At 38.2% G+C, this 14832-nt stretch overlaps 1 protein-coding gene across 1 annotated transcript in view; it reads left to right on the top strand.

Moving 5' to 3' along the window:
* ZFHX3 (zinc finger homeobox 3) overlaps window positions 1–14832 on the top strand; it is a 285532-nt gene that overhangs the window by 130250 nt on the left and 140450 nt on the right. The gene's annotated exons all lie outside the window — the stretch shown is intronic.

Below are 14832 nucleotides of genomic sequence, written 5' to 3'. Positions count from 1 at the left end.
TCGGTCGAATGACTGGATATGACATGTGAGGGGAGGAGCTATATAGCAGCTCTGCTTGGGTGATCCTCTTGCAACTTCCTGTTGGGAAGGGAATATATCCCATAAGTAATGGATGACCCGTGGACTGAATACACTACAAGAGAAATAAATTTATCAGGTAAGCATAAATTATGTTTTTTGGGAGAAAGGTTTTACAGGCAGTGGTACCTTCCGTTTAAGCACCTGCCTTGTCCCTCCCTTCATCCGTGTACTTTAGCTTTGGTATTGGTATCCCACAAGTAATGGATGAACCCGTGGACTGGATACACCTTACAAGAGAAAACATAATTTATGCTTACCTGATAAATTTATTTCTCTTGTGGTGTATCCAGTCCACGGCCCGCCGTGTCATTTTAAGGCAGGTATTTTTTAATTTTAAACTACAGTCACCACTGCACCCTATGGGTTCTCCTTTCTCTGCTTGTTTTCGGTCGAATGACTGGATATGGCAGTTAGGGGAGGAGCTATATAGACAGCTCTGCTGTGGGTGATCCTCTTGCAACTTCCTGTTGGGAATGAGAATATCCCACAAGTAATGGATGATCCGTGGACTGGATACACCACAAGAGAAATACATTTATCAGGTAAGCATAAATTATGTTTTTTCTATGTGAAGAGCATTGGAATATAAAATAGGTGTAACATGCTAGGGATTTCGCTCTGTAAGTCTAGCATGGTGTCGGGTTAGCGCACATGAAGAATTAGTCATCTTTATGTGCGTTATGTAAATATTAAATATAAAATATTTTTAAAATATTAATAATTATTGTAGTTAATGAAAAATATACATATATATTCAAACATTTTTATAAAGAATATCTATAATAAATTATTTACATTAATTGCTAATATTTGTCAATATTTTATGTTTAATAAATAAGTAACGCACTTTAATATAATTCATTATGGGTTACCGCTCATGAAGAATTAGTGTACTCCTGTCTGGTTTACGCAAAACCCAACAGGAGTACACTAATTCTTCATGTGTGCTAACTCAATGAGCTATATGTTTATAAATGTACAGTGTTCTCCACAGAAACTTTTGCCAGCTGGGTGGCATTATGAAGAAACCGGGTGGGAGTAGTGTAATACTTTATAATATTATAAAATGTTCTGCTATCCAACGCACAAATTAACTGCATCATTTTAACATACATGTATTTAATGATAATTTGTGCAATAAACATTGAAAAAGTTTTAATTGTAGCTTAATATTGGCTTCATATTGAGCCAGGTGGTCAGTAAAAGCAGCTGGGTGGTGCACCCATTAGAAAGGTCCTGAGGAAAACACTGATAATATAGCAAACACTATAGCGCGATGGATGACAGCAGTTAGGGGCAGAAAAAAGGGGGCAAACATTATTAAAGGGGGCATTACACTCATGCGGCCCCAAGATGCCTATGTTATTGGGATACATTCTCTTTGGTGTAGATATTATGCTGGTGTAGTATGTGTTCTAAACATTGCTTTTTTCAGTCTAATCCTTACTCTCATTGGTCATATTGTGTACATCACAGCTGACGATCTTAACAAAACAAACCTAATCTGCATGACTGGAACCTTACCTAGTACATAGCATCACAGAGTATCAGTGTTTTATCCCAGCTAGATGAGCAGGTTGCATGTAACCTGGGGCTATTTTGACACTATTGCAGGTTTTTCAGCTTCTTATGTGATGTGTGCCCCAAGAGAGAGCTAAAAACTGTTTATAGCTTGGATCCCTAGATTTACTGTTTTTCTCATTACTGGCCAAGCACAGTGCACCCAGGTAAGGGCTACACAGCCTCTAGCAACTAATAAATAGTGGGCGCAGACAAAGCTCTTATTATCCAGTTCCCAGAAGCCTCTTAACACCCTGTACTCACACAGCAATGATTTTGCTTTTTGCCACATTCTCTAATCCTGGCAACCCGTCCTTAAATTTTATGTGCGTCATATCATTCCCCTTTCTGTTCTGTTGGTCTTTTCACTTCTTATGGCTTTTTTAAAAAAAATGTTTTGCTTGTGATTGAAGCCTCTTTAACACATTGAGGTGTTTAATCACCCATCAATGACTGGTAAATGATTGTTAATGTCCTACAAGCAGAATCCACTTCTTCAAAGACCATGATAATGAGCTCACACCTATCCAGTGCCTGCTTAATAGACTCACTAATGGGCCATTTTCCCCAATGGTTTATGAACCCTCTTGATGGCTGTTGGTGGGATTCCCAGTGTTTATTGCCATGTCCTTAATCACAGGCTCCTATTCTCAGTAGTTTCTAAAGCTCCCATTTGTCTTTCTGCAAGGAACAGAATCTGTTGCAGCCTCCTGAGTCTCCTTAATGAATCATTTCCTCACTGTTGCATATGGTGGCTCCTTGCCAACCTGCACCAGGAATCAGCCATTGGAGCAGCAGGTCTCAGCTGAGTGTCCCAGATGAGTTGTTTATCTCTGGCAAATGCTAGGCTCTCAGATCAGGTCATGTGGAGTTTGCAAAAAGATGCCTGAGTGAAATGTAACTAAAAGTATATGGATAGCCTACATTTTTCAGCAATTATAAGATTAAAGAATATTTGCTTTAGATTTTTTTCATTTGCATACAGATCCAAATGCTTGAAAGCTTCAAAAATACTTTTTAGATGGTGCATAAAAGCACATTTTGAAGATCCAATAATTTCACACTGAGATTGGTGCAGATAAATATTGATTTCTCTTAGAAAGTGAGCTGAAGTAAATAAATGCATCCAAGACATACTTCTAAATAACTTTCCAAGAGCGAGGGCTTCAGACTTTCAAAAGCAGCCTTTGCTCTATGACTTTACTCCAGACAATATTTAAATATTCACTGTATATATATAAAATCCTTTATTTATCAAGTGCCAACATGTTACCCAGCGCTATACAAAAGTACATTACAATCATAAGGGTGCAATACAATAAAAACGTACAATAAGACATTATGTAAGACTATACAATGTACATTACTACACTTACATTGACAAACATAAACAAAAGGAGAGGGTGCCTTGCCCTTAAGCACAATTAGTTGTAGATACACTTTTATGAAGAGTAAGCTACAATTAGATAGGCTCTCAAGCTTACAATCTAAAGGAGAATAGAAATGACACAGCAAGAGAGGGGAAAGAACTACATTACTATAACTGTTTGTTTTATTTGAGGCTATAATACAAAGCAGTTATGTGAAGAGATATTGTGTAAGTTGCCTTGCAGTCAGGTGACATAACACTTGCACCTGTTCTCAATTAAAAGGAGAGGTTATGTAAATGAATGAGCAGTAGGGTGGAGCGGAGGGTTGGGTGGGAATTGCTTGCTGAGATTTGCAGTGCAGCTGTAGGAAGTAGGGTATCTACATTGTCTTGTAGTAGTGAAGTCTATATATATGATCCGCTACCAAAGAATAATGTAGTTCTTATTTACTTGCATGATTAATGCATATATTGCATTCAACCTTATAAAGGAGCAGCAGCAGCATAATATTTTATACTATACATAAAAAACAACTTCATCATATGCCCACATGATTCAAATGAAATCATACCTCCCAACATTCCCGATAGATTATTAAGGATTGGGAGGCTGGTAACTTAGTCAAGGATATCTAAGGCTGGAGTCACATGCCTGAGATAAAGTGGAGTTGGGTGGAAAAGTGGTCAGAAATAGGTTGCCTGCAGCAAATTAGGAGGTTTACAATGTCCTTGGGAACTTCTTGGTAGAACAATATGCAGAGCTCCCCGAACTGCAACAATCCCACAAAACGCAGTTGGAAACATTGCTAATTGCTAATCACTAGTCTATTCCACTCGGGGTCAGCACTGCCTCAATTCTGTGTTTATCCCATTTGTGGGGGTTATACACATAAACCTGCAGGGTCCATAATGCTAAACTGGCATGCTCAAACAAATGAGAACCTATGATTTTTGCACTATTATGACTCTTTAGCTCTCTCTTTACTAAAGAAAAATACTGGTACATTTCCCCCTGAGCTGAAGCCCATTGGCAGACAACTATAATATTACTTTATATGCAGGATTAAAGTAACAGTAAATTCAAAATACAACTTACATGGTTTAAATAAAACATTCAATTTTAAAAAGCTCAGGTTTACTTTGATCTCTTGGTATCCTTTGTTAAAGAATAACCCTAGGTAGGCTCATGGATGCTCAGGAGCATGCACATGCCCTGAATACTCTATGGCAGTAGTGTTTACAACAATATATCATTTTGCTACATTGTTTCAAATACTGCTGCTCCTTTGACTTTACTATCTCTTTAAAGGGACAGTAAACCTCAAAAATAATGTTATATAATTCTGCACATAGTGCAGAATTATATAACATTATATTAGCCTTATCGTTATAAAACATAATATTCCCTTTGAATTTTTTAAAACAACGGCTGTTTTTCAGACCCGCTCTCTGTGCTCTTCTAAGCGGGTCTGTTTTTTTCACACAGCGCATCGGGCCAGCTGTATAGTCACAGCCCGGCGCGACCGCGCCATAACACTAAGTGTAGCTCGCTTCTGCTGTCAGAAAGAGGAGCGAGCTGCACTTAGTGTTATGGCGCGGTCGGGCCGGGCTGTGACTATACAGCTGGCCGATGCGCTGTGTGAAAAAAACAGACCCGCTCAGAAGAGCACAGAGAGCGGGTCTGAAAAACAACTGTTGTTTTAAAAAATTCAAAGGGAATATTATGTTTTATAAAGTTTGCGCTAATATGTTGTTTTGCGTACCAAACCTGGTTTCCTTCCGAAAGTTGTTTCCAACAAGAACATTAACCAGGAAATAGTTGTTCCTTCTTTGTGTCCGAATCCAGTTTCAAAGAAGGAACGTTTGTTACACAATTTAGATGTAGTCCGTGCTTTAAAGTTCTATTTAGAAGCAACAAAGGATTTCAGACAAACTTCTTCTCTGTTTGTCGTTTATTCTGGTAAGAGGAGAGGTCAAAAAGCTACCGCTACCTCTCTTTCCTTTTGGCTGAAAAGCATCATCCGATTGGCTTACGAGACTGCCGGACGGCAGCCTCCTGAACGAATCACAGCTCACTCTACTAGGGCTGTGGCTTCCACATGGGCCTTCAAGAACGAGGCTTCTGTTGATCAGATATGTAAGGCAGCGACTTGGTCTTCTCTGCACACTTTTGCCAAATTCTACAAATTTGATACTTTTGCTTCTTCGGAGGCTATTTTTGGGAGAAAGGTTTTGCAAGCCGTGGTGCCTTCTGTTTAGGTAACCTGATTTGCTCCCTCCCTTCATCCGTGTCCTACACTACAGTCACCACGGCACCCTATGGTTTCTCCTTTTTTTCTCCTATACGTCGGTCGAATGACTGGGGGGGGCGGAGCCTGGGAGGGACTATATGGACAGCTTTTGCTGTGCTCTTTGCCATTTCCTCTTTGGGGAGGAGAATATTCCCACAAGTTATGGATGACGCCGTGGACCGGACACACCGTTGGAGAAAGTAATTTATCAGGTAAGCATAAATTCTGTTTTATACAGCAGATATCAGCTCCACTGTTGACATACTTACAGTATTGTGCAAACGTCTTAGGCCACCATTAGATTTGTTGTTTTAGCAAAGTTTTAATGACATCCATATTTATTTTTCAATCTCTTTATTAAGATACAAACAGAAAATACAGGAAATATGTACACAAAATATATACCCCCACACACAAACACACATAATTTTCAAAACAAAATGGCTTCTTCAGGCAAATTCAGTATTTAGTGTGACCTCCCTTGGCACTAAGCACATCTTGAACTCTTTTGGGGAGACTGTCCAGAAGTTTCTAAAATAATCTTCTGGTATATTATAGCAGGCTTCTCTCAGCACTTCCCAGATTACTTCATTAGATTTAGATTGTCTGTTAGATATTTCGCAGTCCAGGTAATCCCTTACTGCCTCTAAAATATTCAGGTCTGCACTCTGCGGAGGTCAGTACATGACTGTCAGTGTTTTATCAGCTGTTTTTTTCTAATTGCATTACCAGTGTGCTTGGGATAGTTATCATGCTGAAAAATAAAACCATTCCCAACCAGGCGCTTTCCAGAAGAAATGGCATTATGAATTAAAACGTCTGTAATTTTCAGCATTCATGATCCCATCAATTTAAAAAATATTGGCAACACCACTGGCAAAAATTCAGCCCAAACCAGGATAAACCCTCAACCATGTTTCACTGAAGGCCACAAACACTCATTCTTACATCTCTCTCCAGCTCTTCTTCTCACATATTGTCGACGATTGGACCCAAAAATGTCAAACTTGGATTCGTCACTCCATAATAATCTTTTCCACTGATCTTTGTGCGCTTTAGCATATCTTAGCCTTTTCACCCTGTTCCCCTTTCCGAAAAAGTGGTTTCTTGACTGCTACCCTTCCACAAAGACCATTGCTGATCAAGCTTCTTCGGACTGTAGAAGGGTCAACTTGGCATCTCAATGAAGCTGCCAGATGCTGAGCCAGGTCCTTGCTGGACTTCTTCCTGTCTCTCAAAGAAGAAACTCTGAGAAACTTCTGATCGAACTTTGAAAGTTTTTTTGGTCTTCAAGTCTTTTTTTTGTCCTTGACCTCTCCTGATTCTTCAAATGCCTTTATAACAGCTTGAATACCACATCTTGAGTATCCAGTTTGTTTGCTGATTTCCCCTTGAGAGTGGCCTTGCTGATGCAAAAGTATGATTTTATGTCTATCAAATTCTGTGAATTTTGGCATTTTGAATGGAATGATATGATTGAAAGCTGTTCTTATTAGCAAGCTTGCAATGAATTAAACTCTTACCACATGTGTATGTAATGCTCAAGCATATCTTGCACAAACCCGGTGTAATAGACCTTTTTCACAGCAGTCATTTTGACATGAAATAGTAGGACAAATACAAGTGTTAGCAATGACATTAATTATGGTTCGACTCCATTTAGGTTTACGAGAGCCAGGTTTCTGCTATTGGACAAGTGTAAGGGGAGGTCACACTAAATACTTGCCACTTTAGCCTATAGAAGCTGTTTTTTTTCTGATATTTTTCTGTTTTATCAATATTTGTTCCTTGAAATGGCATAAATATCTGGTATTTTGCATCAAAGGGGGTTAAACAAAAGTGATGTGCTTCAAAGGGGGTTAAATAAATGGTCTGTATATGTGTGTTGGAACAAAAGTGTTTAAATCAATTATCTGTGCTTTTTGACACGTATGAGGTTAATGTTCTGTATGTATGTTACTGGCACAAAAAAGATTACATCAATGCATTGCTAGCATGGAAGCTTATGAAGAAGCCATTGATCTGGTATATAGTTTGATGTGACCATATAGCTGTCATAAATATGCTACAGGGGACACTGATCTTCTCATCTTGTCTGGTGTCTTTCTAGCTAACACAAAGGCAATGCAGGAGTTAGGTCTGTTCAGTCTGCCATGTCAGCTGCAGTCTGATTGGTTTGGTCTGTGAGTTAATAATAGAAGGGCTATAAGGGAAATTCGGGTCTATGGTCTTGTGTATCTTTTCTTTAATGACATCAATGGGCTGCAGAGCCACTGGTCTGCTTTGAAATTATATAAGCCAATAGTTGGTATAAAAGGGCTTGAGGGGACATTAGTGTGGTCTGAGCTGAAATGTGGCCATATATCTGTCAGAAGGGTATGCAGGGGGCATTGGTCTGGTATAACCTCTGATATCTGAATATATAGATGGGAAAATGGGCTTCTGTTTGTTTGCATGTGTAGTGTCTTTATCGCTCTCTCTTTACCTTTCACTCTTTCCTTCTCTCTCATCCCCTCTTTTCTCTCTAACATTCTCTTTTGAGAATGTCTCTTTGTTTCTGTTAATCGCTATTTCTGACATTCTCACACGCACTTTTTCTTTCAGCCTTTCACTCTTTGGGGTACATTTACCTACCATCCCTGCAAGTAGTGAACCTGTCCACCTGCTATCGCCACTTGCTATGTTTCATCTCAGTGCAAAATGTAACATTAGTAGAAGGGAGAACCCAGAGGCGCCACAATGGCCTAGTACCACCAACACAGGGACAATCAATATTATGAAAGACAGGTACTCACAGACGTGATGCACCCAATGGTGATAGTGGGAAGGGCTGGAACTTTAGCAGTAGTCCAGCTCATCTATTATTAGCCTGAGGAAACAGCCACATAACGGCTGAGAAACGCGTCGCCTTTAATAAAGTATTATTGATTTTAACCCATACACTTGCTGGTGTTATTTGGATACCATCATCCTGAATCCTGTTTTTTGCAGTGTTTCCTGTTGGATAAACTTGCAGTCAGCTGGGCGGCTGAGAAGTCCCAGTCCACCAATATTGCACCTGGAGGTGCTTTTTGTTTTGGAAGTGTGTTTTTGTCTACCTTACAAATTTACATTGCAATGCAGTACTAGGCTATGGTGGTGTATTCTATTTTTCCAGAAGAAGATTTGGAGTAGATATCCGTGGATACCCCCTGGCTTGGATTTCAGTGAGCTAGACTACTGCTAAAGTTCCAGCCCTTCCCACTAGCACCATTGGGTGCATCACGTCTGTGAGTACCTGTCTTTCATGATATTGATTGTCCCTGTGTTAGTGGTACTAGGCCATTGTGGTGCCTCTGTGTTCTCTCTTCTACAGATCTCACTGCTTCAGGGTTTGACCATCCTATGACGGAGAGCTGCCTCTAATTGGAGTACATTTTTTGGACTTTTTCTGTTTATATTTGTTTTTGTGTTTAGATTGTATTGCCTTACATTTGGTTATATATATTTTTGTTCTGCTTTGTTTAGATAGCTTTGTACACTAGTATTTAGGAAACACCCTCTATGGGAGATTTCCATTAGTGTGTTTTCTCCGATTTTCTTATTCACAATTTAACATTGCACAAGAAGATTATTGTGCAGTGCCGCCCCTGTGAGGCAACCAATAGCGCTACACCAGGGCGTGTCTGGGTGATTGTTCTCTCCACTTCTGAGGTGGCGGTGAGGAAAAAGAAGCAGTTTCTGCTTCTTAAATATGTGGCAGCAGGTTTGCTTATGCCTTAATAAATCTCTCTTTGTGTCCTTTATCTTTATTTCTCTTTTCTGGCTCACTTTCTCTCTCGTTCACTTCTATTCTTTTGTCAGTCTCTACGTTTGATTATTATTTTTATATATTTCTCCCTCTTTTTTTATTGTCTTTCTTTTCTGTCTCTTGTTAAGCCTATTTTCAGTAATTCTCTCTTGCTCTCCTTCCTTTTATGCTTTCCTCTATTTTGTTATCTCTCTCTCACATTCTCTCCATCTTACTCTCTTCTTTTTTTTATTTTCTTTCCTTAATATCTCTTTTCTCTCTCTCTCCTTCTGTTGCACTTTCGCTCTCTTATTGTCACTTTCTCATCTCTCCCTTTTTCTCTCTCTTTTCGTTTATTTTACTCTCTTCTCTATTTTTCCCTCTTTCTCTCCCTTGCTTTAATTCCCTCTCTCTATCTCTTTCTTTAACTGTCTCACTCTATTTCTCTTATTGCGTCTCTAGTTTTTCCTTTTAACCCCAAATTCTCTTGCATTTCTCTCCTTTGACCCTGACGGACTGTGTAAGGCTCGGTAGCCATTTTACTGTCATTTTAGAATACAAATGAAAAAGCCCAGATGAAGCCCATACGAGTGGGTGAAACGGGCATTGGCTTATGGGAAGCTGTGTCGTGTACAGAAATGAGAGGTGCATTGTTTGAATAGGGGTTTGTTTAAGCAACTGCTTTCAGTACTATCATTTTTCATGACATGAAGTTTCAGGTGCAAGAGGGTTAATTTACCAGTGACTCTCAGGTGAATAATTAAGTATTGCTAAAATGAGAGCTGTTAACCAGGGTCAGCTATACAAGAAGACTGCGGAAAAAAATTGTTTTTATTTCTATCCAATCAGAATACCAGGTGATTTCTGAAAAAGTCTAGTAACTAAAATATACATCTATTTAAAGGGACACGCAACACTTTATAATTATAAGACTTTTCTTTTGTGTGGCTATAGAATAACATATTAGCCAAGTCTAAACATTTTTTTAAAACAAAATAATATCCTTTTTCTGCAATTGCTTGTCAATAGCCAAACTCCAGCTACCAGTCTAATTTGGATGAAACAATCTGGGATATAGTCTGCAGACAACAAGGTTATTAAGAATTGTGTTTTGCAGTTGTTATTAGTTAAAGCCAATTAGGGAAATGTATGTAGCAGGGTTAGCCTTGAAAAGTTGGCAGGGTACATTTCCAGTTCTAAGAAAATGTCTACAAAATGTCTAGTTAAATTGCATGAAAAGGAGGCAAAATAAATATTGAAAGTATACTGAAAAGTTGTTTTACTACCCATAACTAAACATTTTATATTAAAAGCTCAATGTGTTTACTGTCCCTTTAAGCAGCTGTTTATTTAGCAATGGTTGGTGTTGCATAAGTCTTATCGCTAATATAACCTATTAATGATATTATGTGTGGGCTCATCTTTGTGTTGTTAAAGGTACATCAAAGTGATTTTGTATATATACATAATATATATCATCAGCAATTAGGCAATACAACCGGTCTATATACACATTTTATTTAAAACTCTAATGGTTTATCCAGAGATACACCCCATGAAATGCATTATGAGTACAGTTTATCTTATCCCCTTTGCTTTGGCCAATTACAGACAGCTATATATGAACTCAGCAATGTCTGTGTAGCATGTTGCAGGGTGGAATGTTTTCAGTCTCTCTGGAACAGTGGGACAAAAACACAATTTTCAGTGTGAAATTACAGGGATAGTGTGCAAAATAATAAGGAAAGTCTGAAGTAGACTGTCCCTTTAATGTTTACCTTAATTATTTTGTTCCATTTCCCCCCTGCAATTTAACTGAAAATTGATTTCCTAAATTCAACTGCATTTCAATAAAGTAATCGGCACCACCATGTTTAAGCTTACATTTGCCCCCTTGTCTTTCTCTCCTGCTGAGGGCAATTTGGGACAGCAAAATAGACTGCAAACAAGGCTATGTGGAACATTGGATTGTTAAAAATAATTATTTGACTGGGTCCTTGTTTGTCATTTATTGCCTGTTTTATATATGTCCCTAATTGTCCTCAGCAGAAGAGATAGATAAAAGAGGGAAACTTAAAGGGACATGAAACCCATTTTTTTTCTTTTATGATTCATATAGAGCATGCAATTTTAAATGACTTTCCAATTTATTTCCAATATCTAATTTGTTTAATTCTCTTTGTATCATTTTTTAAAAAACAAGTATAACTAAATAAATAGGCTCAGAAGCTGCTGATTGGTACCTCTTGTCATTGGCTTTCAGCTAGCTCCCAGTAGTGCATTACTGCTTTTTTAACAAAGAATTGGTTAAAGATCTTTGGTTCAGCACCTGGGTAGTGTTTGCTGATTGGTGGCTAAATGTAGCATTTTCATTCTGTTTTATGAAATGATTATGTGGCGGTGGTTGCCTACTACTAATCTGCCTTTCTTTATTTACAACTCACAGAACACTTACACCAATTACTTGATTGATAGAAGTAGGGCGGAGTTTGCTCTTGTTCTCTGCAAATAGTTTATTCTAGCCCTTTCTGGGAGGAACCAGTATACAGAAATACACAGCCATTTGCTAATACATCGCTAATATCAAGGTGAAGTCAATCCTGCAAGTGTACTCATGGCAAAATTGCAAGAAAGGCGGCATTTTGTTATGCGCAGTTCAGTCTGTTTATAGCGTGACAGTGCACTCCGTGCCTCAGTGTCATAGTCTGGCAAATGTTACTACAGTAATTGTCACTGGTTTACAGGTACTGTACAGTTTTTATTGAAAACTAATTGAATACTGTACTGTGCTAGCGTTTAACGAAACAGCGCTATTATACACCTAATATATGTTAGTTCAATTGTTTTCAAGTTTTTAAACACACTGGCAAGTGAAATGAAATCTATAATCGCCTTAAAGCGGCGCTCCGATCCCTAACCTGCTGTATTAGCGGGGTATTCCTGTATGTGCTTCTGGATCTGTATGAAGATGAAGGTTATAGTAAGCAAAATGATCATGGACCTTCATTTTGCTGTAACAATGTAGTGGGAGTGTTGTAGATGGTACAATACTGCATTGCATTGACAATAATGTCATTGGTTAGTACTAAAGAGGGTAAAGAATTGGGTAAAATCATTGAATGCCACACAAATTCCTGAAGCAGTCATGTTGAATTGTTCCTCTCACAAAGAAACATTTTTTTCACCACAATAATCTTGCAGCTGCAACCATTCCACTTAGAATCTATATGCAAGTACAGTTATAACCAGCTCCATGTACTCAAGGCTTTTTTGTGGAGGTGCTCACCGGTAATGAGTACCGCTGCCTCTGAACAGGTAATATTTGTAATCATCATATAAATACTCTAGTTTTTACATGAGGGTGCTGCATAATATATCAAGTAGTGTTAATAACTTTGTGCCTTTGCTTTTCTTGAAGTTCCTGAGCACAATATATCAATCAATAATCGAGTGCCAGCACCCCCCCCCCCCCTTACAAAAAAAGCAATGTGTATACCTGTACTTATAAAGCATTGGTCATATAAAGTTTATTCAGAGGTGAACTTGTTTTGTTGATTATTTATGGGTGCTGAATTTTAAAAAGTTGGGACACCCACAATCTAGACTTTTAATTAAGTTTATGCTTTTGTATAGAATACTTAGAATATATAGTACATATTTTCAGATTGAAAATTAGTACACTGTAAATGGAAAGAGATTTGGCTGGTGATAAATTAATATGACAGCTAACCCATACTGTATTATGAATTTTATATATATATATATATATATATATATATATATATATATATATATATATATATATATATATATATTAGCTATTTTTTAAATTTTATTTCCAAATATTAAGCATTGTAGTTATGGGGTGGCATTTTTACTGTACCTTTAATTTAGTATCCAGTAATAAAAGACATTTGATCCTTTTTTTCCTCGAGAACTCTTAGAGCACTGGGGCTTCTGTAAAGAAAGAAAATAGGTGTGTGCTCTCTCTACAAGCTATTAATACATCAATAAACTAGGATTTATGTATCATCTTCTTACAAGGGTAAGGAAAGCCAAGATGCTCGAGGGCAGAAGGTAGAGAAGTGTGTGAATATGAGCTGGGAGGGCACCGAAAGGGTGCGATGTCAGCATTTCCTCCAAAATGTCATGTGGTCCTTGGCAGGTAAACAAATGAGAAATTCCTGAAGTCTGCGCATGTTCCTGGGGAGACAGGGGTGGGGCTGAAAGTGAAGAGCAGGGACAGACATCGTTCAGACACAAGGGTAAGATAGCAACAGAGACAAAGCACACACAGGTCACAAGTGAGAAACGTGTCAAAGTAACTCACGGTAACCTGCAATAAAGACTGCAGCAAAACCATTTTTTTTTTATTAATCATAATTTATTTTTTTGTTATCGTACATAAAAACAGTTATATAGTACTACTAATTTTATTTATAATTTAAAGCCAGGAATTGCACAAAGGATTTCAATTCAGATGTTATGAGGACAGGACAGGTTTTATTTTTCAATATACTTTTTTTTTTAAGCAGATGTTCCTTTGCTGGAAAAAAATAGATTTATTGCTTGTGTGTTACTCTGCACAGACAGTGCTGTGTAAAGTTATAAGTAAGTGTGCACAAACCTCCATTTCCTTTTAGTTTCAAAATCAACCTTTTTCATATAGAAAAGTGACACAGTAAAATAATTAATTTTTATATAAATAACAGCAAGTGTTTGTTATAATAATAGTTATAATATTTTAATTATTTCAAAGAATCCACCATATATAAAGCAATATACCCTAAATGTCGCATAGCCTGTGTATTTGTGTAGGTATTGTGAATGGTTATGAATCAGTGTACTGTTAACCAAAGAAATTTCAGTTTATTTGAAAAATAATACATTTAAATCACACTGTGTTAACAATATTTAAAGTGAATGTCAACTTTCATGATAAAGTGCCTGACTTTTAAAAAAACTATTAAAAACAGGGGCATTTTCATTAATGAAAGTTTACATTGCATCAGATTTTACAAATACTTATCTTCTTCTCCTGAAATGCCGGATCGCCGATCCCACGCCTGCAGCTCCTCTGTACTTCATCAGCAATGACGAAACCAGTGTTCTGGTAAGAGGGCGAACTTTGGAAAAGAGCGAACCATGTCACTTCCGGTGACGTTTCATCAGCTATTTCACACATTTTGGACCTAATGCGCATGCGTGCCAGCGTCATCACATACCTGGCCGCATACGTCACTGCTAAAATATTTAGAGCTGTGAAATTCAGGGACCCTTTCTAGAGTGCATGCATGGGATTTTCTATCACAAATGGTGCGCTCATGGAAAGCTGTTTATTAGGCTCCTCGGCAGTACTCGGAACTCCGCCCCCCACTGCAACTACTCCCATTACTACTACTACTGTAAAGCTGAGTTTACGTGCTCGTGCATGAGAAACAGCCCCCCCCGCCACTCGGCTATAGCCACTGCTTCTTCTGATGATCCAATGCAGCTTTTCACAGGCTCCGTTCAATGTCATTACCACTGCTTCTTCTGATGATCCAATGCAGCTTTTCACAGGCTCCGTTCAATGTCATTATCTTTCATAAGATAATGACATTGAACGGAGCCTGTGAAAAGCTGCATTGGATCATCAGAAGAAGCAGTGGCTATAGCCGAGTGGCGGGGGGGGGGGCTGTTTCTCATGCACGAGCACGTAGACTCAGCTTTACAGTAGTAGTAGTAATGGGAGTAGTTGCAGTGGGGGGCGGAGTTCCGAG

The sequence above is a fragment of the Bombina bombina genome, chromosome 1 (genome assembly GCF_027579735.1).
Source record: "Bombina bombina isolate aBomBom1 chromosome 1, aBomBom1.pri, whole genome shotgun sequence".
In the NCBI taxonomy this organism is placed as follows: domain Eukaryota; kingdom Metazoa; phylum Chordata; class Amphibia; order Anura; family Bombinatoridae; genus Bombina; species Bombina bombina.
The sequence above is the reverse complement of the archived record's forward strand: the minus strand, read 5'-3'. Positions and strand labels throughout refer to the sequence as shown.